Source organism: Mustelus asterias, chromosome 14 (genome assembly GCF_964213995.1).
Source record: "Mustelus asterias chromosome 14, sMusAst1.hap1.1, whole genome shotgun sequence".
NCBI lineage: Eukaryota > Metazoa > Chordata > Chondrichthyes > Carcharhiniformes > Triakidae > Mustelus > Mustelus asterias.
Window position 1 is genome coordinate 62,475,224 of NC_135814.1, and position 25,862 is coordinate 62,501,085.

Sequence of the window (25,862 nt, forward strand, 5' to 3'; positions counted from 1 at the left end):
ATTGTTGGCCTGACCTTGGGAAGGGCATACTCCTATTGCATCAATCTGTTCCCTCTACATTCAACAATGACCGCTGACATTTACTGTATTCGCCGCAATTTTTGTGCGTTTGACTCTTGGGGCCAGATTTTTGCTCCAGTGCCAATTTGCTCAGGTCAGGAATATCCATAGCTGGGTCCCATCTGCCTGAGGGTGGGGTGGGAGATGTTACCCTGAATGGTGTGATTTCTGCTCTGGATGTTTTGCGCGGGGGGGGCGGGGAGGTGCCGGTGGGGTGTCGTGCAGCTGGATGGAGTTGGGCCCACTGGCCCTGGATGCAGATCGAAGGGTTCATTGGCCAGGCTCTTAAGGGATAGCCCTCCTTACCTAGAAGCTAACCATGGATCTGTGAAGGTGGCTGAAATACCGGACCGAGTTGGGAGCTCCTTAGTACAAAGGAGACATGGCAGTTGCCAGGGTACCTTGCAAGCGCATACGTGAAGGAAGACCTTGTGGTCACAAACCATCTGTACGTTGATTGGGTGGAAGGGCTTCCAGTTAATGTGTCTGCATTTGTCCACACGTTGAGTTGGGGCACTCATGACAACATGAGTATAATCCAGAACACTCTGCCCTTGAGGAACACCTAATTGTGAAACGACTGTGTCTCTTTATTGACTGAGTTGCCATATCTATAAGGAGGTTAATGTGATGCCCCCACACAAGTCAACAGAGCATTGGTTACAACCTTATGTACTGCAGACTGGGATATACCAATCTCCTGCTGACCCCTGGAAAGAGCCTGAGGCATTTAATTGAGAGCAATGGTTACCTTTGCAGCCATTGGTAGGACATGGGGGTCAATAGAATGTGACTTGAGTTGCTGCTGGACCATGTGATATATATCTGACTCCACCTCACGGCTTAGTCTTAATCGTCCTCGACACTGATTCTCTGTCATATTGAGGTAGGATGTCCTGGGACTATGCCCCCTTGCTACAGGGGAATACTTCATTGTCCTGCCTCTCCTCCTTCCTGGTGTGTACAGCACTGCTTCTTCTTCCTGACCTTCTGCCCTCCCTTTTGGCCTCCAACTACTCATGGTGCCTGGCTTCTATGGTGTCTGTGTGCGAGAGTGCCATTCCCATCTTCCATCTTCCTTCGCACTAAACACTATGTGTCCTTCTCGAGCACAATCTGGATCCATGAGTTAGTAGTGATAAGAAAGCCTGCCCTGAAGGTCCAGTAGAGCCACTCTCCTACCCCCTTGTGTAGAAACATAAAAAATTATATTTCTTCCTTCCAAAACTGTTTGAATTGAGTTGTTGCCAATTCTGGGGCAGTTAAGCCAAGTTTAAAGGAAGGGCTCCTTGCCTCTCTCCACAGGGGTAGCCTGGCTAGCCACAGAAATGCACAAAATTCAGCCCTGTTCCGACCAAGTCTACTTTGCGTACGTAGCATTTCAGATACCTCTGAGACCAAACTCCTGCTTGAATGGCATTTTATTCATATAATCAGTTGCCTCCATGAAACACACCCATGCAAATTCCTACCCAGGTCCGTTCACATTCGTGGTTCCACAAAAATAGTAGATGCTGTGTTTGGGATGGGGGTGGCACGACTGATTTCTGTGTGCGCCTGCTCTCTATTGTAGCGAAAATTTAGGCCTTAGTCTACCTGACCTCTCTTCATATAACAGTCTGCTCATCCCAGAAATCAGTGTTGTGAGCCATTGCTGCACAAAGCATATTCTCCCTGAGGCAGGGTAAATGAAACTATACGCATTCTCCAGATGTGAGGCAAGGGGAATTAACTGTACACACTACTCCAGATGTGAGGCAAGGGGAATTAACTGTACACACTACTCCAGGTGTGAGGAAATGTGAATAAAACTGGACACATTGCTCCGGATGCGAGGGAAAGGGAATGAAACTGTACACACTACTCCAGATGTGAGGCAAGGGGAACAAAACTGTGCACAGTACTCCAGATGTGAGGCAAGGGGAATGAAGCTGTACGCACTACTCCAGATGTCAGGGAAAGGGAATGAAACAACACACGACTCCAGGTATGCGGCAAGGGATACAAAACTGTACACACTACTCCAGATCTGACCTTAGCAAGGCTCTTTATGATTGTAGTAAAACCTCTCTACTCTTACACTCAGTTCTGTTGTAATAAAGGTTAGTATAGCATTCTACCATTTGCTTTCCTAAATGCTTGCTGTACCCCAAGTTAAACCTCATGGTCTCAGTACAAGGACACACAGACACATTCCTTTGAATATCAACATTTCCCATTCTTGTCATTTAAAAAAAAAATAGATTTCTTTCTTCCAATGTTGATAACTTTGTATTTTTTCTTATATTACATTTGCCATATTCTTGCCTTCCCACTTGACCGGTCTCTGTCCTTTTGCAACATTTGTGCCCTCCTCACAGATTACCGTCCCATCTAACTTTATATCATCAGCAAACTCGGATTTCATTACACTTGGTTCCTTATCTAAGTCATAGAATCCCTACCCTACAGTGCAGAAGGAGGCTATTTGGCCCATCGAGTCTGCACCAACCACAATCCCACCCAGGCCCTATTCCTACAACCCCAAATATTCACCTTGCTAATCCCTGTGACACTAGGGGCAATTTAGCATGGCCAGTCAACCTAACCCGCACATCTTTGGAGTGTGGGAGGAAACCGGAGCACCCAGAGGAAACCCATGCAGACACGAGGAGCATGTACAAACTCCACACACAGTGACCCGAGGCCGGAATTGAATCCGGGGCCCTGGCGCTGTGAGGCAGCACTGCTTGCCACCGTGTCACCCTTGCTACATCATTGCTACAAATTTTAAGTAGTTGAAGCCCAAACCCCTCCTTGTGGCATCCCACTAGTTACAATCTGCCAATTTGAAAATGACCTATTTTATTCCTACTTTGTTTTCTGGACATTAACCAACCTTCGATCCATGGGGTAGTATACCACTTCCAATCTCGGGAGTCCTAATTTGTGTAACAACGCCTTGTTTGGCACCTTATTGAATGTTTTTTGAAAATGTAAATACACTACATCTACTGGTTTGTTGTTACCTACCCTGCTAGTTGCAACCTTACGAACGCTGACAGATCTGTCAAAGGTGATTCCCCTTTCATAAATCATTGTTGACTCTGCAAACTGTATTAGGATTCTGAGTGCCTTCCCGTCACATCTCTAATTTTGCCCTACCATTGAGACTAACTAGCCTGTAGCTCCATGTTTTCTCTCTCCTATTTTAAAATTGTGATGTTATGATTACTATTGTCCAGTCCATGAAAACCCCTCCAGCATCTAAGGAATTCTGGAAGATCAATGTCAACCCTCTTTACTATCTCTGTAGCTCCCTCTTGTAAAACCTTTCGATGTAGGCCATTAGGTTTAAGAGATTTTTTTTGTCTTGTTATTTTCTACAGCGGTATTTATTTACTTCTTATAATAAGTTCCTCATTGCTACTAGACCCTTGGTTCCCCACTACTTCCAGAAAGTTTTTGTGTTCTGCTGTGAAGACATATACCAAGTACTATTTGAATGTCTCTGCGATTTGATCATTCTCCATTATAATTGCTTCTATCTCTGTAAGGAACCCATGTCGCTCTTTGATTTTTTTACATTTCTATAGAAACATTCGCAATTTGCTTTTATGTCTCGTGCTAATTTATTGTCATGCAGTATTCTATTTTGTCGCGATCAGTTTCTTTACTGAATTCTAAAATCCTTCCCTTTTTGGCAACATTCTAAGCATTATGCAAGTGAGGACCATTATTGGAGTAAAGGGAGTATTGTTTTGCTTCTGACATGATCTGGGACTGCTGGCTGCTGACACTAGCAGCTTTTGGCACAATGACTATTCAGGATATAATAAGTTGAAGTAGGCAATTCAGCTCCTCAAGGCTGCTGCACCATTCGATGCAATCTGGGCTGATCGCAGAATCCCTACAGCGTAGAAGGAGACTAACTGGCCCATCGAGTCTGCACTGACTCTTGGAAGGAGCATCTTATTCAATTTAGCATGGCCAATCCACCTAACCTTCACATCTTTAGACTGTGGGAGGAAACTGGAGCACCCAGAGGAAGCCCACACAGACATGGGGAGGACGTGTAAACTTCACACAGTCAAACAAGGCTCAAATTGAACCTGGTGCTGTGAGACAGCAGTGCTAACCACTGTGCCACCCTGATCTTTAGCCTCAACTCCACTTTCTTGTTCCCCATATCCCTTGATTCCCTATTAATCTTTGTTTTGAATGTACTCCACAATAGCAATCCATAACCTTCTGGGTAGATAATTCCAAAGATTCACAACCCTTTGAGTGAAGAACGTTCCACTCATCTCAGTCCTAAATGAGTGTCTTTGCCATAGGCTGTGTCCCATGATCTAGATTGCCCAGCCAGTAGAAACAACCTTGCCATGTCTACCATGCTGAGACCCTTCCGAGCCTTGTACGTTTCAGTGAGATCATCCATCCCAGCAAATATAGGTCCAATTTACTCAACCCCTTATTGTAGGACAGCCCAGGAATTAATCTACTGACCCTTCTGTGAAGTTGTATGAACTCAGTAGTGGCATGATGGGAAAATTGGTCAACTCTCTGGTACAATGTAAGAACACTGACCAAGCTATTTCAAAATGCCAGACCCCTGTAAGACCCGATAAGGCTGACTCCGCTTCTGTGCTTCACATTATTTCTTCACTTCACATTATTCTCCGCTTCACATTTTGTCGGAACGAGCTTTGTTGAGTCTTTCTATCACAGTCAAGAAGCAGGAAAATTTCCGCTTCAACACTTCACTGGATTGCTTCCAAGGCAACTATCTAGTCCTTAACCAAGGAGGCCAAAACTGTGCACAGTACTGCAGGTATGGCCTTGCCAAGGCCCTATCCAACTGTAACACGAATTCTCTTGTACTATTATCTCCTTGCAGTAGAAGCCAACATGGCATTTGCCCAATTGCAATCTGTGCCTGCAGGCTTTCCAAGTGCCTTTTTCACATACACCAAGTCTCCCTGAACATTAATATTTTAAAATCCTGTGCCTTTAAAAAAATATATAATTTTCTATTCTCACTCCCAAGACAAGTAACCCTGCACTTTCCCACATTATATTCCATCCGTCACCTTGTTATTTGCTTACTTAACCTGCCTATATCTCTTTACGTGCTCTTGTTTCCTATACACAGCTTACATTCCCACTTTGTATTGTTAGCAAATTAGATGGTTCTCGGCTCCTTCATCTAAGTCATGAAGATAGACTGTAACTAGCTGAGGCCCCAGCACTGATCCTTGTGGCATTTTGCTAGTTACAGCCTTCCAACTGAAAATGTCCACTTTACCCCTATTCTCTGCTTCCTGTCCAATAACCAATTCTCCACTGATATTTGTTTTATTATTGCAAATCCCCGATAGGCTCCTCATTTGATAAGTTTAAGGTGATTAGTCTGCCGTTTAGTTTATAGAGGGACTCTCCTTGGTAGTGTCTTTCCACAAGTCCATAAGGGCCTGAGGCCTCAGCAGTGGGGGATGGCTGCCCAGGGGCAATGGCCTGTGCTGTAGTTGTTTAACCAGGAGCACCCTCGCTGCAGTAGTTCAAAGCCTGCCCTCCATCTGGTCCAGAGTGTGGCAGGATGGAGCTTGGGTAGCACAACAGATATGATCAGCATTGATGAATTTGCCAAACATGCTTGTATATATGTTGAACAGGATTGGGGTTAGCAATGAGCCTCATGGTAGTCCATTGGCCAGTCTTCTCCTTTGCCCAACATGGACTCTGAATCATCGAATGCAAAGGGGTGTTTCAACAATTTTCCGACCCAGGTTAGAAGCCTCCAGCCAGCTTTAGGATCTGGCTAGTGTGCCACACTCCATCGTAGGCAGCTGTGAGGTCCAGTAGCATTATGCCGGTCTTCAGGATTTTTTGGAAGAACAAACAGAACTCCAGCAGAAACTTCTTGATTAAAAGCAGGATGGCTGGTCTAGAAATACGCAGCGAGTGGAGGATAGTTACTTACAATCCTATGGGGGGAATTTTCCTGTCCCGCCCGTAATGGAAATCATAGTGGGTGGGGGCGGGGGGGAGGGGGCGGGGCGGCAGAGGCGGAGGCAGACCATGCAAAGGTTCATTGACCTCGGGTGGGATTTTCCGGTTTTGGGGCGAGCACAGCTGGAAATTCTAGCCCAGTGTGTGAAAATCCCTGTCGCTTACTCCCTAGGGTGTGACTGAAGGGAGGAACTACCCAACCATCTTCATTTTGGCCATGGACAGTAGTATCAGTATAGGCAGCAGTCAGCAGATCTTCATTCCCACATGTCCCAGTCAGTTGTGATGAATTTTTTCTGCCTTCCAAGGAAACCAGCAACTGCAACCTAAACTTGCAGTGAGCCGCCTAAAACTCACGAGTCAGAAACTGCCATTATTGTCACCTAGTTTAAAAGCTGCTGCTGTGTACTGAAAATAAAATGCACCAATTCCCAATTTGTAGGGTCCCTTTCTTTTTAAATAGCCTACTTTGATTTGATTTATTATTGTCACATGTATTGGTGTACAGTGAAAAGTATTGCGTGCTATACAGAAAAGCATACTGTTCATAGGGAAGGAAACGAGAGAGTGCAGAATGTAGTGTTACAGTCATAGCTGGGGTGTAGAGAAAGATCAGCTTAATATATGGTAAGTCCATTCAAAAGTCTGATGGCAGCAGGGAAGAAGGTTGGTACGTTACCTCAGACTTTTGTATCTTTTTCCCGACGGAAGAAAGTGGAAGAGAGTATGTCCGGGCTGCGTGGGGTCCTTGATTATGCTGGTCGCTTTTCCGAGGCAGTGGGGCGTGTAGACGGAGTCAGTGGGTGGGAGGCTGGTTTGAGTGATGGACTGGGCTACATTCACAATCCTTTGTAGTTCCTTGCGGTCTTGGGCAGAGCAGGAGCCATACCAAGCTGTGAATGGCTTTGTAAAAAAAACATGCTTTGGCTGAAATTCTTGCCGTAAGTCCTGCCCCACCTTGAAGTCATTGGCTGAGACATCCTGACAGAACAACATAAAAGCCTAAGTCAGTTACTGAAGAGAAGAGACCAGAAAAAGGAGCTGATAGTTGGAAGTAGAGTAAAAGTCACTGCGACTAATGTAAGATGGGGCAGTGGAAGCAAAGCGGTGAAGGAAAGTCTCTTCTGCTTTGATCATTGTGTTAACTATTTATTTTTATTTTGCAAGATTTCTATTCATAATGTGCCGTGTCACTAAAATAAGAAGCTTTAGTTGGGCTGCTGCTCCCTTACAACATCTTTCAGTCTGCTTAATGTTGCTTGTGGTGACCCAGTTGGAGTGATTGAGCAGGTCAATCAGCTTTCCAAAAAAATACTCTTGATGCACAGTATTATATCAATCCATGTACTGAATTACTCAGTAATTGTTATAAATCATACTATGGGACTAACAGCAGTTTAGACTTAATTAAAGACAGATGTCCTTGCTTTGTACAGTAGCTGGCTTTCCTTTCCCAGTATTCAGATGGGTCTATTATAGTTTTCACAGAAGTGTTGTTAAAATTAAAGGGAAAAGTTTGTGCCTGCAAATGCAGAGGGATCACTCTGTGCCAGTTCACTGCTTTTATTTATAGCCCAAGGTTTCAGCCTCACTCTCTTGTCCGTGGGAATGTTGCTTTTTTTCTTGTTCTATAAGCGTGCATGAGAAGCTTGGAGGAGTCGCAAACAGCTGTGTAAAAGGACTCTGACTCAGCGATGGTGGAGGAATGGGCTGTGGAGAGGGTAACCTGCTACTTGTGTTCCCTTTCTTCAAAACATATTGTTGCATCTAGCCATCACGAGGGAGCAAGTTTATTTACTGCTGAATGCTTCAGGGGTGACACGGTGGCGCAGTGGTTAGCACTGCTGCCTCACAGTGCCAAGGAGCCGGGTCCTATTCCCGACTCGGATCACTGACTGTGTGGAGTCTGCACCTTCTCCCTGTGTCTGCGTGGGTTTCCTCTGGGTGCTCTGGTTTCCTCCCACAGTCTGTAAGACGTGCTGTGGCTAGGTGCATTGGCTGTGCTAAATTCTCCCTCAGTGTATCTGACCAGGTGCCAAAGTGTGGCAACTAGGGCATTTTCACAGTAACTTCATTGCAGTGTGAATGTAAGCCTACTTGTGACACTGATAAATAAACTTCAGTGATAATGTCATTTCAACTGTTCCTTATTCTGCAAAAATAATAATTATTCACCTATACCCAGCCATGTTCAGTTAGTGCTACTTCAGTCACACAGAGGGTGCTACAGTGATTAGCATGCTGCCTCTCATTGCCAGGGACCTGGGTTCAATTCTGGTCTTGGGTGTCTGTGTGAAGTTTGCACATTCTCTCCGTGTCTGTGTGGGTTTCCTCCGGGTGCTCTGGTTTCCTCCCACAGTCCAAAGATGTGCAGGTTAGGTAGATTGGCTACGGTAAATTGCCCCTTAGTGTCTCAAAATGTGTAGGTTAGGTGGATTAGCCATGGTAAATGTATGGGGTTATGGGGATTGGGGGGTGGGCCTAGGTAAGATGCTCTTTTGGTGAGTTGGTGCAGATTCAATGGGCCGAATGGCCTCCTTCTGCACTTTAGGAATTCTATGCCTGAAATTGACCAGAGTCCAGTTTGAGTTTAAATAACCCATCAACTTGAATTATGTGTTAGGATGCACACTGTGGTGCACAGGAGGGCAAGACAAACATGATCAATGGTGATAGTTCACCATATCCTGATCCACTGGTAAAATGCATTGGGTCAGAATGGGACTTGGAGAGGGGAGCCTGCTTTTTGAGTTCAGTGGCTGGTTGGACTACTGCATTTTAATCCTCCACTTTCTTCTAGACATTGACTTGCCGTAGCCAGACACGTATCATATAGAATAAAATAAGGAACAGATACATTCAGAGCCTAGGCAAATTCAAAAAGCATCAGATTAATATTGAACAATTAATCTTCCAAAATACCCTAGATTCGGAAGGATCCATTAGATTGGAAAATAGTGAATCAACTCCTTCATTCAAAAAGGAAGGAGACAGAAGCAGAATAGAAGTTAATATTAAAGACATGGTAGCAGGGGTACATGGTTAAACTTTGATAAATTCCAGGTAAGTCAACTTGGTTTTTTGAGAGGGACACTATGTTTAACTAATTTATTGGAGTTCTTTCAAAAGGTAACATGTGCTGTGGATAAAGGGGAACTGGGGGATGTGTTGTATTTAGATTTCCGGGAGACATTTGGTAAGTTACAACATCAAACGTTATTGTGGAAAATAGAAGCTCATGGTGCAGTGGTAATATATTGGCATGGATAGAAAATTGGCCACCTAACAGGATGTGGAGATGCCGGCGTTGGACTGGGGTAAGCACAGTAAGAAGTCTCACAACACCAGGTTTATTTGGTAGCAAATACCATAAGCTTTCGGAGCAATGCTCCTTCGTCAGATGGAGTGGTCTCTGTTCTCAAACAGGGCACAGACACAGAAATCAAATTACAGAATACTGATTAGAATGCAAATCTCTACAGCCAGCCAGGTCTTAAATGTACAGACAATGTGGAGGGAGGGAGCATTCAACACAGGTTAAAGAGATGTGTATTGTAAATAATATGTAAATAAGCTGTACTGTCTGGAGACAATACACATCTCTTTAACCTGTGTTGAATGCTCCCTCCCCCCACATTGTCTGTACATTTAAGACCTGGCTGGCTGTAGAGATTTGCATTCTAATCAGTATTCTGTAATTTGATTTCTGTGTCTGTGCCCTGTTTGAGAACAGAGACCACTCCATCTGACGAAGGAGCATTGCTCCGAAAGCTTATGGTATTTGCTACCAAATAAACCTGTTGGACTTTAACCTGGTGTTGTGAGACTTCTTACTGCACCTAACAGGAACCAGGGAGCAGGAATAAATCGGTCATTTTCTGGTTGGCATGATATAAGAAGTGATGTGTCACAGGGATCAGTGCTGGAGCCTCAACTTTTTGCAATTTATATAAATGACTTGAATGAAGGGACCAAAGGTATCATCGCTCAATTTGCCGATGACACAAAGATAGTTAGGAAAGTAAGTTGTGAAGATGACATAAGGAGGCTGCAAAGGGATATAGATCGGTTAAGTGAATGGACAAAGATTTGGCATATGGTGTTTAATGTGGGAAAATATGAAATTGTCTATTTTGGCAGGAAGGATAAAAAATAAGCTTATTATGTAAATGGTGAGAGATTGCAGAGCTCTGAAATGCAGAGGGATCTGGGTGTCCGAGTGAAAGCGGTTGGTATGTAGGTATAGCAAGTAATTTGGAAAGCTAATAAAATGTTATCATTTATTGCGAGAGGAATTTAATACACATTTCGTGAGGTTATGCTTCAGTTATACAGGGCATTGGTGAGATCGTATCTTGACTACCATGTACAGGATTGGTCTCCTTATTTAACAAAGGATATAAGTGTGTTTTGAAGTGATTCAGAGAATACCTGCAATGGAAGGGTTGCCATCGGAGAAAGATTGGATATGTTGGGCCTTATATTTGTGGAGTTTGGAAGAGAGGTGACGTGATTAAAAGATAAAAGATCCTGAGGGATCTCGACATTGGATACGAAAAGGATGTTTTCTCTTGTGGGCAAATCTAGTACTGGGGTCAATGTTTAAAAATAAGGGTAATCTATTTAAGGCAGATAGGAAAATATTTTTTTTGAGGGTAGAGAGTCTTTGGATCACCCCCCGCCCACCTTTCTCAAAAGATGGTGGAAGCAGAGTCTTTGAATAATTTAATGCAGAAGTAGATAGATTCTTGATAAGCAAGGGGGTGAAAGATTACAGGGGGTAGGTAACAGCATTGCGGGTATACCTACGCCACAGGGACTGCAGGGGTTCAAGACGGCAGTTCACCACCATGTTTTCAAGGGCCACTAGGAATGGACAATAAATATTAGCCTAGCCAGCAATGCCCACATCCCACCAATGAAAAAAAGGGCAGTGTGGAGTTGAGGTTACAGTCAGAGCAACCACGATCTCATTGAATGTTGAAGCAGGCTCGAGTGGCCAACTCCTGCTCCTATGTTTGCATGTAACAGAATAAGAATAGATACCCTTTTTTGTAAGCAGATCACTTAAAGAATTGCTGATGAAATTTTCTGTGGAAACAAGGAGTACTCGAGTACAAGTCTCTTCAGATCTGTTCAGTTAATTACAGGATAAACGGCAGCAATGTAGATTTTGGAGGAGGAGTAGCTGGATGATGAGTTGTGATGTGTAGTATTTCTGTGTATTGAGTTAATTTAACGTGTGGCTGTCCAATGACCTCGGTGGTACAAGGAAAAGGACTGGGTAACCTTTTTTGTTTCATATATTTATAATAGCCAAAGAATTCTCCTTATTTTGCCATAGTTGCTTTCCACCAAAATGGAAATATGCTTCCCTCTAAATTGGGGCATTGATTGGATTTTATAAACCCATCACTAATCTGATTGCTCTAAATAATAAGTCTGAAAGGGCTCTTATATATGCAATTACAAAAATTTAATGGGTCTCACACTTGTAACAGATTGTACTGGCTCCAGCTAAACTTATTTATGAATCAGTCACCAGTCTAATTGCAGCAACTCAAACACTTCATTAAATGTAAAAGTTGGCTTCTGCCTTAGCTTGTACTGATACATAAAGACTTTTATTTTATATTGCGCCTTTCATAATCACTGGACGTTTCAAAGCACTTTAAAACCAGTAAAGTACTTTTGCTCTGTAGTGGAGTGGCATGGTGCAACAGTGCCTCACAGCACCAGGGACTTGGGTTTGACTCCCGGCTTGGGTCACTGTGCGGAGTCTGCACATTCTCCCCGTGTCTATGTGCCTTTCCGGATGCTCCTGTTTCCTCTCATAGACGTGCTGGTTAGGTGCATTGGCTGTGCTAAATTCTTCCTCCATGTACCCAAACAGGCGCCGGAATGTGGCGACCAGAGGATTTTCACAGTAACTTCATTGCAGTTTTAATGTGAGCCTACTTGTGACACTAATAAATAAAATAAAAAGTTGTAAACAATCATAGTAAGCATACAAAGTATTGCATGCCTGCAGTTAATTATGTGACAGTGTGCTGGATTGAACCGTATACCCTCTGAAGTTGATCTCCAATTTCTTTGGCCCAAAAAACAAAAAAAGATTACCCACTCCTTTTGTACCACCGGGCCATTGGACAGCTACATATTAAATTAACTCCATATACAGAAATACTACACATCGCAACTCATCATCCAGCTACTCCTCAGAAAATCTACATTGCTGCCGTTTATCCTGTAATTAACTGAACAGATCTGAAGAGACTTGTACTCGAGTACTCCTTGTTTCCACAGAAAATTGCATCAGCAATTCTTCAAGTGATCTGCCTACAGAAAAAGGTGTATATTCTTATTCTGCCGCACCCTTTACCAGTGCATCCTCATTTTGTATCGTTGTCCATACCACACCTGCTTTTAGTCACAGAATCAAATCTAATGGCAGTACTATGTGCAGTAGGCCTCATCTATCCCCTCTGATCTTTCCTACTAATTTCTGTATCTTTGGTAACCTTATATTTAAACTTAAGCATATCTGAAGTCATGGTACAATCCCCGTCTAGGGGTCTACTGTTTAAATTGTTTTTTTATAGTTTCACAATTATGGGTATAGATTTTGCATTATAATCTATCCTATTACTCATTCTTCCTACTTAGCTCATTAGAGGCTTCAACGAGCCAATTGTGAGAATTGTTTCACAACATCAGCAATATTTTGTTTTTTGATTAGTGTTTTATCATTGTTGTCTTGACAACCTGTGTACAGTGAAAGTGCCTGTCAGAGTTCCTTTAATTGACCGATCGGGATGACACTGAGTAAATAATCTGACTGAAGCATCCACTTTCATACAGGGCACTAACAATAGAAAGCAATCAATAAAAAGCAAAGGAAAATGATCAAATGAAACTTTTATTTTCTAATGACAACAATGCACTCCAGTCCCTCCAGTATCCACTGGTCACAAGAGATCTTGAGTGGACTGGTGGCTACTATGTACCCCTCTACGACCGCACATAGTCATGGGAAAGAGACAACCAGAACAAACACCACCACTAGCAGGACTAACCTGGATCTGTGGGTGGCCACCTTGGCTAGGCCCAGGAGCAGGGTCATGAGGAGGTTCTCCAATTTACCTGACTGGGCAGCCAAAGTATGGAATGTTTCATGAATTTATGTATCGTTCTTGGGCAGGGACCATTCTGAGCTTCTCTGTGTCATTCCAATCTTAGCACAGAATATGCACTGCTGTTCAGCTAGTTTTAGTTTTGTCCTCCTTTCTTGGATTGCAGCAACTCAAACACTATATGATATCAGCTAGTTTATGTGATGACTCTTAAAACCTGCAGAAGAATCTCTATGGAATGTGTCACTGGCTGGACCAGTATTTATTACCCGTACCTAATTGCCCTTGAACTGAGTGGTTTGCAACGCCATTTCAGAGAGCAGCGAAGAATCGACCACAAGGTCTGGAACCAGGTAAGGATGGCAGATTTCCTTAGTTTTTACCACAGTAAACAGCGGTTTCAAGGCCATCATTTGACTTTTTAATTCCAGGTTTTTTTAAATTGAATTCAAATTTTACCATCTGTCGAGGTGGGATTTGAACCCAGGTCTCCAGGGCATTACCCTGGGTCTCTGGGATTGCTAGTCCAGTGACAATACCACCATGCCAACACCTAGCCTGGCAGAATTGCAACTGGGGAGGATAAATAACCTAGCAGAAATTCCAGGCCAGTATTTCTTGACTTGGAGTAGTTCTAGGGCAAGGTTATGCCCTTCCTGTGTCCGTGCTTTGTAAACTGGGTGAGTAGGTGATGGGAGAGTGAACATGTTATTAAGAATGCAAAGCAGTTCTAACTTTTCATGGTGCCATTAGGCTAGATAATCTTTTGGTATTCAAAAATGGAAATTTTAAAACAAGTTTTGAATTTTTTCAGTCGTTAGATATTTGATACTAGCGAGAGTACTGGCAGTTTGAGAAGCACGTAATACAGTGAACCCATCTCCCCATAAAAATAGACTGGCATGAGAATTTAAACACAATATTAAGTGGATATTAAAGCTGACACTTTGATTATGATTGATGTATAATGGGACTCTGTTAGATGTAAGCTTACATAGACTCTGGTTTTTCTAATGTAGAAATGTCTAAATGTTTTTGGCTGAGTGTTGCTTCGGAGACTTATGTTCCAGTCATCCCTCCTCCACTTTTCCTAAGAAACCATCCTAAATGTTTCGAAAGCAGGGAAAAGATTGAGAGACGTTGCAAATGTCCCCCCTGCTTTAAGTAATATTATGTTTAATGTGCTTCAAGTAGTCGACCCTGGGAGGGGGGGGGGGGCGGGGAGAAAGTTCCAGAATTAGGGGTAAACCTTAAGGATAAGGGGTAAACCTTTTAGAACTGAGGTGAGGAGAAATTTCTTCACAGAGGGTGGTGAACGTGTGAAATTCACTACCACCAAATGTAGTTGAGGCCAAAACGTTGTGTGATTTCAAGAAGAAATTAGATATAGCCCTTGAGGCTAAAGGGATCAAGGGATATGGGAGGAATGGGGGATCAGGATATTGAATTCGATGTTCGGCCATGATCAAGATGAATGTCGGAGCAGGTTCGAAGGGCCGAATGGTCTACTACTACTCCTAGTTTCTATGTTTCTATTGTTTCTTGTGTGCTATACAGGCAGAGCATACTGTTCATAAAGTACATAGGGGAGAAGGAAAGGAGAGGGTGCAGAAGACAGGGTTGCAGTTACAGATCGGGTGAAGAGAAGATTAGCTTAATGCATGATAGGACCATTCAAAATTCTGATGGCAGCAGGGGAGAAGCTGTTCTCGAGCTGGTTGTTACTTTTGCATCTTTCTCCCAACTGAAGAAGGTGGAAGAGAGTATTCCGGGATGCATGGGGTTCTAGTTTACGCTGGCTGTCTTTCCGAGGCAGCGGGAAGTGTAGATGGAGTCGAAGGATGGGAGGCTGGTTTGCGTGATGGACTGTCCTACGTTCGCAACCCTTTGTAGTTTCTTGCGGTCTGGGACAGAGCAGGAGCCATACCAAGCTGTGATACAACCAGAAAGAATGCTTTCTATGGTGCATCTGTAAAAATTGGTGAGAGTCGTCGCAGACGTACCAAATTACGTCAGAAAGGAAAGATTGAATGACTCATGACTTTCAAACATCAAAGTGCTTTTCAGCCACTGATGTACATTTTGTTGAAGTGTAAGGCACAGTTCTGTTATAGGAAACACGGTAGTCAGTTTGAACACATTAAAATCCTGGAAACAGCAAGCTGCATTCTAGCACCTGTTAGATGCGGGATCAATATTAGCCAGGACACGGGGAGAGCTTGCTTGTCAAAGTGGTGCTGTGAGATCTTTTATGTTCATCCGAGAGGACAGATTAAACCTTGGCTTAACAGCTCATTGAAAAGCTAGCACCCCCTGATAGTATTTCAATCAGAGCTGCATTGAAGTGTGATCTTGGGTTAAGTGCTCAAGTCCTTGAGTCTGACTTGAATTCAGAGATGCGAAAGCTACTGACTGAGCCACAGCTGACACTCAAGAATTCTTTCTAGAAGCGGACAATAGATCTATCAAAGCTGCTTCTGGTGCATGGTACCTGATTGCGGTGGTGCCAGAGAGCTTGGATCTGTTCTTGTTCTCCGGTTTAGTGAGGTTGTATTGATGGCTCTCATTCTGGGCCAGCCTGAATTCCTTGTTCTTTCTTTCTGTTTCTTCACCAGAAAAATTTGCCAATTCAATTGGAGTTTGAGCTCACAGTGTGTATTTGCAAAATCATTTGTCATTGTTCAGTAATACAGAAGCTGACTATTCCCCTTTGAGTTTGGTTTAGTAAAATATACAATATAAAAGGTCTTTGTATTTTTGAGCTAATAGTCGTTGCTTATAGATGGGTAACATAGAATTGTAGAATCCTTACAGTGCAGAAGGAGGCCATTTGGCCCATCGAGTCTGCACCGACAACTATCCCACCCAGGCCCCATCCCTGTAACCCCACATATTTACCCTGTTAATTCCCCTGACACTAAGGAGCAATTTAACATGGTCAATCAAACTAACTCGCACAGCTTTGGACTGTGGGAGGAAACCGGAGCACCCGGAGGAAACCCACGCAGACACAGGGAGAATGTGCAAGCTCCACACAGACAGGCACCCGAGGCTGGAATTGAACCCAGGTCGCTGTGCTAACAACTTGCCACCGTGCCGCCCCGTGTTTGGAATGTGTTTTTTATTTAGATATCCATCCAGAGCTTTCAGGATGGTATGAATCTAATGTACAGTAAGCAACCCACTGCCTAGCTATGTGTCTTTATATGAATTTAAAAGAGCCCTCCTATCTCCTATTAAATCCCTAATAAGGTTAGTAATTTAGTTGTAACTGATGGTAAATTTTGGACAGTGAACCTGAAAAGCATTTTGCCTGCACAACGGTACTTGCATTTCAGAATCATTCGTAGAATCCCTACAGTGCAGAAGGAGGCCATTCAGCCCATCGAGTCTGCACGAGCTACAATCCCACCCAGGGCCCTATCCCCATAACACCAAGCATTTACCCTACCTGGTTCCCCTGACACTAAGGGGCAATTTAGCATGGCCAATCCAACTAACCCGCACATCTTTGGCCTGTGGGAGGAAACCGGAGCACCCCGGAGGAAACGCACACAGACACGGGGAGAATGTGCAAACTCCACACAGACAGTGAACCAAGCTGGGAATCGAACCCGAGTCCCTGGCGCTGTGAGGCAGCAGTGCTAACCACTGTGCTACCGTGCCACCCGATGCTGGATGCTGCCTAGGATGGAACATTTAAGTTATGAAGAGAGGTCGGATAGGCTTGGGTTGTTTTTGTTGGAGCAGAGAAGGCTGAGGGGTGACCTGATCGAGGTGCACAAGATTATGAGGGACATGGGCAGGGTGGATAGGAAGCAGCTGTCCCCCTTCGTTGAAAGGTCAGTCACGAGGAGCCACAAGTTCAAGGTGAGGGGCAGGAGGTTTAGGGGGGGATGTGAGGAAAAATCTTTTTACCCAGATGGTCTGGAATGCGCTGCCTGGGAGGGTGGTGGAGGCATGTTGCCTCACAACTTTTAAAAATGGATGAGGTCTTAGCATGTCATTACATTCAAGGCTATGGGCCAAATGCTGGCGAATGGGATTAGGTGGGAGGTTCAGGTGTTTCTCGTGTGTTGGTGCAGACTTGATGGGCCAAAGGGCCTCTTCTGCACTGTATGATTCTATAATTCTCTATGATTCGATGAGATCTGCTTTAATTCTGATTCTGATTTCATCTGGCAGTGATTTTTTTTAAAAAATTGCTGGTTGCAACTCTTTCAATCTCTCACAGTTTTTGAGAGTAAACTGTGCTATTTGAAACTGCTTAAAGGGAGTAGAATACCAGGTATGCTTCTCTTCGGTAACAGCAAATAAAATATGTTCATGTAGAGAACAAATCAGTGTTAGAAAATTTACGAATATAAACTGCACAGCTAGGAGGTGTAGTGTTAATACATGGTATTTACTGGGCGCTTCTGCTAGACCTGTTCCCCTGTGGGCAAATTATCTTGTGTGTAGCCTCATCATTCAGCACAGGAAACCCATTTTATTTTAACAACTCTGCAGCTTAATTGTGTACTTTGCTCTTTCTGTTTACAAATACTTTGTGTTAGTATTTTCAGTTACCGTATTCCGAGAACTTCAATTAGTGTGTTGATTATCCAGGCACTGCAGGGTGTTGTGGCCTGTGAAAACTACACATTCATTTTTACACTTGTGGTTTCTTCAAAATGACAATTTCATTTTACAGAATGTGGTTATCTACTTAAGTGATGTGAAAATGATGCATCCTTTGTGAGTTGTCCCGTGTGAGAGTACAAAATAGAATATCCTTCTCAAATGTCAAGCGCACAGACTGCCGCAGTTCAAGAAGGTGGTCCATTGCTCCCTTCTCAAGGGTAAATAGGGATATTCAATGAATGTCAACCTCGCTGGCAATGCCCACATCCAGAGCGTGAATAGGTATTAAAAATGTGTATTTAATGCTTTACTGGTTAAAGGTTTGGTCAGCTGAATATAACCCCAGAGGTCAGTTCAATTAAATTGATCAGTCCTGCTGCAAAGAAAAGAAACAATATTGTGTGTATTTTATAAAACAACAGATGGTTAATGGTCGAACTAGAAATGCGTTGGTTCTGAGATGGCATGTTCTTGTGGGTCTCCTTCAAAGTGTAATTTACTGCTGATACGTTAGTTTGTTCCTCACTGGGAGGGTGCTGTGTTGCAAGCCAGATTGCAAGCCTGCAAATCCTGGCTGATCTATAGGATGATGTGAAACTGGTCTCTGCTGCAGAGGGGTTTCAATTTTATGCCATTACTTTAAGATTTAGGTAATGAGTGAAATTTTAATTCCAAGACAAATTGAACTGAAGATAGCCAAGGACACACATTCAGTATCTGCCCTACAAGTCTTGGCTGTACCTAAAGAGATAATTTTGAGTTACTTAAGAGGGTAAAATATAGTTGTTTAGTGGCCTATTCTAATAGTATCACTTCAAGAAGCATATTGAGTAAATATGATTTCTTCTCCACCAACTGAAACTGTTACCAAGACATACATTAAGTCTCCTGAACGCACTTAATTCTCTGGATAAAAGCAAATTACTGCGGATGCTGGAATCTGAAACCAAAAGAGAAAATGCTGGAAAATCTCAGCAGGTCTGGCAGCATCTGTAAGGAGAGAAAAGAGCTGATGTTTCGAGTTCAGATGACCCTTTGTCAAAGTTAAAAGGCGTAGAAAGTGGTAGATATTTATACTGTAGGGAGAGGGAATGAAAGATGAGTTATAGCCACAAAACCAAGGGGAAAGGCTGCTAATGGCAATAGACTTAATAGAGAGAATAGAAGGTGTGAATGGCCAAATGGCAGAGAAGCTGGAATCAGAGGGTAAACTGTGACAGATGAAGATGTGGAGGGAGGGGGGAGATGGGTGGGAGAGATAAAATTGAGAAAAGGGGGAGAAAAGGTAAGAAGAGGGGGATAAAATAGGGGGAAAGAGTGGGGGGAAGAAAAATGAAGAAAGACAATAAAGAAATAAAAGGTAGGGAACAGTTAAAAATGAAATGAAATGAAAACTAAGGGGTCAAGGTGGCATCGGGCTAATCATTTGAAGTTGTTGAATTCGATGTTGAGACCGGAGGGCTGTAAAGTGCCCAGCCGGAAGATGAGATACTGTTCCTCCAGTTTGCGTTGAGCTTCACTGGAACATTGAAGCAGGCCAAGGACAGGCATGGGAGTAGGATCATGTGTTAAAATGGCAAGCAACGAGAAGGTCCTGATTGCGACCAAAGGTGTTCAGCAAAGCAATCACCTAGTCTGCGTTTCGTCTCTCCGATTATAGAGGAGACCACATTGGGAGCAGCGAATGCAGTGGACCAAATTGCAAGAGATGCAAGTGAAACACTTCTTAACCTGGAATGAGTGTTTTGGGCCTTGGATGGTGAGCTTTGGAAGAGCTAAAGGGGCAGGTGTTGCACCTTTTGCGATTGAAGGGGAAGGTGCCATGGGTGATAGGAGAAGTGTTGGGTATAATGGAGGAGTGGACTTTTTTACACTTTATTTTTACACTCTGTCGGGATATCACTTGTGCAGATGTCGACATCAGGGAAATATTAGAGATGAGATTTATGATCAAAAGTGATTGCAAACTCATTCATGTAGGATGAGGAGTCTACTATTGTGTTAGATGTGGCAAAATTGGAAATATTTTTAAACTTGAGTTCTAACAACTTGGTATTTTAAATAACTTTGTGCCTTTTTACATATGAGCAACTGTGTAAACACACAGCTGAGTGTAAGAAGAAATGTGACCAAAATCACTGTTTATACAGTTGGATAAAGATTGTTTCGTTTGCAGTATGCAGGAAATGCTACATTCCTAATGATCTGTATCATGTTGCAATTGTTTAAACATATGAGTTAGTATAATATCCAATTCAATTGGTGCTATTTACTTTTATTTGTTTGCTAACTTTGTGCAAGTCATGACACAAAGGTAAGTAGCAAGTTGTGAAGAGGACATGAGGCTGCAAAGGGATGTCGGTAGGTTAAGACCATAAGCCATCGGAGCAAAATTAGGCCATTCGGCCCATTGAATCTGCTTCGCCATTCAATCATGGCTGATAAGTTTCTCAACCCCATTCTCCTGCCTTTCCCCCGTAACCTTTGATGCCCTTACCAATCAAGAACCTGACTATCTCTGTCTTAAATATACTCAATGACCGGGCCTCTACAGCCTTCTGTGGCAATGAATTCCATAGATTCACCATCCTCTGGCTGAAGAAATCCCTTCTCATCTCAGTTCTAAAGGGTCGTCCCTTCATTCTGAAGCTGTGCCCTCCGATCCTAGTCTCACCTATCATGGAAAGATCTTTCCCATGTCCACTCTATATAGTCATGATGTGGAGATGCCGGCGTTGGACTGGGGTAAACACAGTAAGAAGTTTAACAACACCAGGTTAAAGTCCAACAGGTTTATTTGGTAGCAAAAGCCACACAAGCTTTCGGAGCTCTAAGCTCCTTCTTCAGGTGAGTGGGAATTCTGTTCACAAACAGGGCATATAAAGACACAAACTCAATTTACATGAATAATGGTTGGAATGCGAATACTTACAACTAATCATCTTAGAGCTCCGAAAGCTTGTGTGGCTTTTGCTACCAAATAAACCTGTTGGACTTTAACCTGGTGTTGTTAAACTTCTCACTCTATATAGGCCTTTCAGTAAGTTTCAATGAGATTTCCCCATATCCTTCTAAATTTAATCGAGTACAGACTCAGAGTCCTCAAATGCTTCTCGTAAGTGAGTGGACAAGGATCTGACAAATGGAGTATCGTGTGGGAAAATACAAAATTGTCCATTTTGGCAGAAAGAATAAAAGAGAAGCATATTATCTAACTGGTGAGAGATTGCAGAGCTCTGAGATGCAGAGGGATATGGTGTATGAATTGCAAAAGGCTGGTATGCAGGTACAGAAAGTAATTATGGAAACTAATAGAGTGCTATCATTTATTCAGAGGGAAATTGAACACAAAAAGTAGAGAGGGATATGCTTTGATTATATGGGGCATTGCTGAGACCACTTCTGGATTACAATGTACATGATTGGTCTTCTTATTTAAGGAAGGATGTAAATATGTTGGAAGTTTACACAACTAATATCTGGAATGGAAGGGCTGCCCTATGAGGAACAGTTGGACAGGATAGGTTTGTATCTGCTTGAGTTTAGAAGAGTAAGAAGCGACTTGATTGAAACATTTAAGATCCTGAGAGATCTTGACACGGTCGATGTGAGAGGTTGTTTCCTGTTGTGGGACAGGCTGGAACCAGGGGCCACTGGTTAAAATATGGATCGGCCAGCTAAGACCGAGATGAGGAGAAATGTTTTCTCTTGAATGTAGTGAGTCTTTGGAATTTTCTTCCTCAAAGACAGTGGAAGCAGAATCTTTGAATATTTTTAAGGCAGAGCTAAATAGATTCTTGATAAGCAATTGGATGAAAGATTACTGGGGGGTATATGGGAATTTGAACAGACTGGGAATAGAGGGATACAAACGGATGGTCTAGTTAGGAACACATGATCGGTGCAGGCTTGGAGGGCCGAAGGGATAAAAAAAAGGTGATCAAGAAGGCAAATGGGATGTTGGCCTATATTGCGAAGGGGATAGAATATAAAAGCAGGGATGTCTTGATGCACCTGTACAGGGCATTGGTGAGGCCGCAGCTGGAATACTGTGTGCAGTATTGGTCCCCTTATATGAGGAAGGATATATTGGCATTGGAGGGAGTGCAGAGAAGGTTCACCAGGTTGATACCGGAGATGAGGGGTTTGGATTATGAGGAGAGGCTGAGGAGATTGGGTTTGTACTCGTTGGAGTTTAGAAGGATGAGGGGGGATCTTATGGAGACTTATAAGATAATGCGGGGGCTGGATAGGGTGGAGGCGGAGAGATTCTTTCCACTTAGTAAGGAAGTTAAAACTAGAGGACACAGCCTCAAAATAAAGGGGGGTCGGTTTAAGACAGAGTTGAGGAGGAACTTCTTCTCCCAGAGGGTGGTGAATCTCTGGAATTCTCTGCCCACTGAGGTGGTGGAGGCTACCTCGCTGAATATGTTTAAAGCACGGATGGATGGATTCCTGATCGGTAAGGGAATTAAGGGTTATGGGGATCAGGCGGGTAAGTGGTACTGATCCACGTCAGATCAGCCATGATCTTATTGAATGGCGGGGCAGGCTCGAGAGGCTAGATGGCCTACTCCTGCTCCTATTTCTTATGTTCTTATGTTCTTAAGGGCCTGTTCCTGTGCTGTATTGTTCTTTGTTCTTGGAAGTTGAAGACACAATCAAATCAGCCATGATATTATTGGCTGGCAGAACAGGCTTGAAGAGCCGAGTCGCCTACTCCTAATTTATGTGTTCATAAATCAACTATTGTTACAATTTCAATTGGATGAGATTTCACGGAATTAATTGCTTCTTTAGAAACTGCTTTTTCAAAGTTCTAAACCTACAATGTGCTCCTGATAATTCAATGTTTTGCTAAAAACCTTACTCTGTTGCTGCCGGATAATGTGAGAATTAACGGTTAAAATGGAATGCTCGGGTTCTTCAAATTAAGTAACTTCAAATTAAAGAAAGACTTGCACTGTGATTTTCACAACCACCAGAAACCTCAAAGTGCTTTACAGACAGTGAAGCACTTCTGACATGACGAGCGGGGTTTTATGGCCTCGCTCGACCCGAGACCTGAAAATCCCGCCCGAGGTCAACGGACATTTCCATTGTCCGCCCCTCGCCCACTCCGATTCTGTGGTGGGCAGGGCGGTAGAATTCCGGCGGCAGTCACTGTTGGAATGGGAGCTCCCAGAAACAACAATGTAATCTGATTTTGTGTTGTTGACTGAGAAATTTTGGCAAGGACACGGGATAACTCTTCTCCGAAATAATGCCGCGGGATCTTTTAGGTCCATCTGTGAGGGCATGTGGAGCCTGGGTTTAATGTCTCATTTGAAAGTGTACCCCAAATAAAATGGAAACAAATTCGAGCAACTTTTTACCATTCCCTTTATGGCACCATACACTGTAGACCCTCCATCTCTTTTCCAGTATCTTCGAAGAGCTTTTAACATACCTTTTCTCCATTTGTCTTTGAACAAGAAATGTTACAGCAGTTAAATCCATTATTTCATAGGTTAAAAAGAATTATGGTGAATAAACCTTTCCCTTTCTAAACTCACTGTTCAGTTCCTTTAATGTGTGCTATTAATAGAATACTATTAAAAATGAGATGTAATTGGATGCAATATTGATGGTTTACATAATTTAAAATATCAGAATATTACACTTTGTTTTTACCAGCTGAAGTTATTTATTTTAATTATATTTACCATAGTTACGAGGGGATGGGTACCTTAATGTAGAGTGCTGTGCAAGTGCAGGAACTGTGATAATGTTCAGGAAATGCCTGCAGAGCCCTCCAGTGCAAAATAAACCATTAGACTTTCCCCAAGGCAGCTTTGTAAGCTTTAATTTTATCAGCTATAAACCTCATGCTGGCAAATTAATGGGTCATCATGAAATGGAAACTTAATTTCAAGAAATGGCCTTCAGTGACAAGTAGATTCTGTGCACATCACTTGTACAGCTCTGTCAGGCTTTCTCTGCATAAGCCCAATGATGTTTCACTGAGGCAGTGAATTTTACACGCTATTGTGGACTGACAAGGACAGCCTGTATTGATAGAGCACCTTTAGTTTAATAAAACATCCTGATGCATTTCACAGATACCAAGTCTCACACAAGTACTGGAGCCAGTGACTGAAAACTTGGTCAAAGCAGATGAGCTGAGTGGAGTCAGTGAAGAGGGACTGGCGTTTGTTGTGGTGACTGAAAATAATGGCTTTGGTAGTCTCAGTATTTAATTGACCGCTTTATGTCATCTCTTTAAAGCTGGCTTGTGACAGTTGAAGTCCACGTTTTAAGATCGACTTTGCAAGTATTAGAATTTTACTGGGGCACTCTCTGAAAGGCTCAACATTGAATTACTTTGAAGGCTGTATCCACTCTTTATTGCTTTGTCAAATTGCCAGAAGAGGAAGCAGGAGGGCAAATCCCAATATCTTTCACTAAGAATGTTTTGAATGCCTTTTTTTTTCATGTCTTTGCCCATAATGTGCTTTAACTGAGTTGATGCCTTTGCAGTTCACAAACAAATGTCTCATAGATTGATCAGTGTAACTTGGATGAACAAACGGCTCTATTGGCAAATAAAGAATAATATATACATAACAAGTTACAATGCGGCTGCTCTATTCAACTCCCTGCCTCCAACTGAGAGTCCCTCCTTGACCCATGGTACACACCCTCCTGCTGATTGGATCAGCTTCCCATCAAGGCAATCCATTGGGTCCTCACCGATCAGGTGACTCTTGGAATATGCCTCCTTGAAGGCCCATGCTGTTACAAAATGAGAGTAATTTGTCAACACAGTTTTGTTAGTTTCTCAAAATCATTGGGAGGGAGCAGAGAAAGGCAGAATCTACTTCAGCGGGGAGGAGGAAAACCTAAAGCATCTCCTCGTTGTACAGAGGGTACCGATCTAATGTATGATGTCAGCATAAGGAGGATACAGTGTTACGAGAATGTTTTTCCTTTTGGCATGGACCCTGGCTTTTTATACATTGAGAATGCAGTTCACTGAGGCAATGGATTTTGCAGGCTATGTGAATCGATAGATTCATGGAAAAACACTGGAGAATCACTGAGTGGCATAGTGGTTAGCACTGCTGGCCCCGGGTCACTGTCTGTGTGGAGTTTGCACATTCTCCCTGTGTCTGCATGGGTTTCCTCCAGGTGCTCCGGTTTCCTCCCACTGTCCAACGATGTGCAGGTGAGGTTGATTGGGCATGGTAAATTGACCCTGGTGTCAAGGGGGTTAAACAACACCAGGTTAAAGTCCAACAGGTTTATTTGGTAGCAAACGTCACTAGCTTTCGGAGCGCTGCTCCTTCGCTGCTCCGAAAGCTAGTGGCGTTTGCTACCAAATAAACCTGTTGGACTTTAACCTGGTGTTGTTAGAATCCTTACTGTGTTCACCCCAGTCCAACGCCGGCATCTCCACGTCAAGGGGGTTAGCAGGGTAAATGTTTGGTATTATGAGAATAGGGCCTGGGTGGGATGTGGTCGGTACAGACTTGAAGGGCTGAATGGCAGCCTTCTGTACTGTAAAGATTCTATTCTATGAATCCCAGAACTTTATATAAACTGCTGTTGAGCCGTCCCAATATTTGTCATTGCTATGTTAATGAAAAGTGCCACTGATGTAAGAGTGGCTTATGGTCCTAATGGAAGATGGCAAGGGACAGAACAAAAAAGGAGCTGTGAAGGGAAGGAGCTCACAAAGTGGGAGAAGTACTATAAATGCTTAAAGTAATGTTAAGAAGTATCACAACGCCAGGTTAAAGTCCAACAGGTTTATTTGGAATCAATCACCTGATGAAGGAGCAGCGCTCTGAAAGCTCGTGATTCCAAATAAACCTGTTGGACTTTAACCTGGTGTTGTGAGACTTCTTACTGTGCCCACCCCAGTCCAACGCCGGCATCTCCACATTAGGAGAGATCGAAATGTAAAATGTCAGGTAACTCCTTGTTGATACTCTACTCTATGCCAGGCTTGTCCAACTCTAGCCGGATTTCAGCCCCAAAGCCCTTTGGATCCCGACCCACCAAGCTTGTTGG

General features: G+C 43.2%; 1 protein-coding gene and 1 non-coding gene across 4 annotated transcripts in view; one reads left to right on the forward strand and one right to left on the reverse strand.

Annotated features, from left to right (window-relative positions):
* The window catches only part of itprid2 (ITPR interacting domain containing 2), a 166,584-nt gene that overhangs the window by 19,484 nt on the left and 121,238 nt on the right, over window positions 1–25,862 (forward strand). The gene's annotated exons all lie outside the window — the stretch shown is intronic.
* LOC144504166 (U6 spliceosomal RNA) lies at window positions 13,208–13,311 on the reverse strand. Its single transcript, XR_013499586.1, has one exon. It is a non-coding gene; the product is annotated as a U6 spliceosomal RNA (small nuclear RNA).